We start from the raw sequence: 2,159 nt of genomic DNA on the forward strand, positions 1-2,159 counted from the left end.
ACACCCACTCTCCTCCACTCCCTTCTCAGTGAGCCCCATCCCTGTGACCGTCTTAGTTATGCACTCCTGTCTGCCAAGCTCTTCCTCCGTGTGAGTGGTACCCCCCTTGTGCCCCATGGCCGATTGCTCCAAGGGATGTATCTCCATAGAGTAGGTGAGTGCATAGCCCTGGGTTGAGTGCTCTGCATGTAAGTGAAGAAAAGCCTCTAGCTTAGTGGGCTGGGAGCTGGAGGCAGAGCTGAAGCCCAAGGCTGAGGGGCTTTCACCCAGCTTCTAGAGCCTGGCACTTTGAACTTGGACTTAAAGCCTCCAAACTACAAAAGAATAAACTCCTGCTTGTTAAGGCCATCCCATTTGTGGTATATTCTTGTCAGAATGACACTAGGTAACCAGAACAGTTATCCATTCATCTGTTTATGGGCAGTTAGGTTGTTTCCATCTCTGTTACAGTGAATTGTGCTGTGATAAACATAGGTGTGCATATGTCTGTTTGTATCCTGCCTCTCACCTCTCTAGGATCTATTGCTAGTAATGGAATTGCTGGTTCAAATGGTATTTCTATTTTCAGTTTTTTAAGGAAACGCCATACCATTTGTCACAATGGTTGTACTAATTTACAGTCCCACCAGAAGTGTGTTAGAGTTCCAATCTCTCTACAACCTCACCAGCATTTATTATTTTCTGTTTTGTTGTACTTTGCTATTATTGTTGGGGTGGAATGATATCTTGTTGTTTTGATTTGCATCTCTCTAATGGGTAACGATTGTGAGGAATTCCTCATGTGTTTTTTTCACCACCAGCATATCATCTTTAGTGAGGTGTTTGTTCATGTCCTTTGCTCATTTTTGAATTGGATTGTCTTTTTGGTGTTGAGGTGCTGAAGTGTTCTATAAATTTTGGAGATAAGTCCTTTGTCAGATATGTCATAGGCAAATATTTTCTCCGAATACATAGGTTCTCTTTTTTACCCTTTTGGTCTTTCAATGTGCATTAGAATTTGTGGCAAACAGTATGGCGCTTCCTTAAAAACTGAAAATAGAAATACCATTTGAACCAGCAATTCCATTAGTAGGAATATATCCTAAAGAGGTGAGAGGCAGGACACTAATAGACATGTGCACACCTATGTTCAATGCAGCACAACTCACTGTAGCAAAGAGATGGAAACAACCTAAATGCATATCAACAGATGAATGGATAACCAAATTAGGGTATATTCACACAATGGAATACTATGCTATATTAAAGAATAATGAAAGATAGCTGAATCATCTCACAACGTGGATGAACCTAGAGGACATTATGCTGAGTGAAATAAGTCAATTGCAGAAGGACAAATATTGTATGAGCCCATTACTGTAAAAACACAAGGACAAGTTTGCTTAAGGAAGGGAACTCACGTTGTAGGATACCAGGGTGGGAAGGGAAGGGGAGGGAAAATTTCAGGCTAGTTGGGGGCCACATGCTGAGGTGGGCAAGAGGAGGGATGGTATGGAAAGAGTCTGTGACCACCATGATAACATTAGGAAAAGAGAAGACACTGAATTGTGCACATAAGATATAGAAGACAGAGGCTAATACCAGTATATCCACAATACTGCATCACCATTAACACCAAACACCAGGCTACAGATAAACACATAAACATCTGAGAAGATCAGATGGGGGTCAGGGAACAGAATTATTCTCTAGACCAAGAATAGATTCAGCTGAGGGTAATCTTGCACAGATACCAGTGAAACAAAATACCCCCAATCCTTATAGAAACCACAGAAAATAGGCATAGAGCAAACCCCACAGACAGCCTGACACTGTGGGAGAGAGATCCAATGGATCTGCTCACTCAGGACCATAGTATTGGGGGACACCAGACTAAATAGGCACAACAAAATACATAAAAATCTTGTTCCACAACCTACATTGGTAAGTAGTGACTGACGTCTTAAAAGGTTCTGAATGGCTATCTAAGATGCAGGTAACGATCTCCTAACATCAGAAGTGAAGAAAAGTGCAAAATCCAATGGCATTTAAAACAATCAGCCCTGGGACATGATGGACCTTGATACCAGAGGAACTAGATGGTGCCTGGCTGCCAATGCTAACCACTTCGGAAGGGATTAAAACTGGACATCCTAGATAGAGTGGGAGGAAAAATGTGG

This window comes from Orycteropus afer, unplaced genomic scaffold (genome assembly GCF_000298275.1).
Source record: "Orycteropus afer afer isolate SDZICR_OR568_19922 unplaced genomic scaffold, OryAfe1.0 scaffold00537, whole genome shotgun sequence".
In the NCBI taxonomy this organism is placed as follows: Eukaryota; Metazoa; Chordata; class Mammalia; order Tubulidentata; family Orycteropodidae; genus Orycteropus; species Orycteropus afer.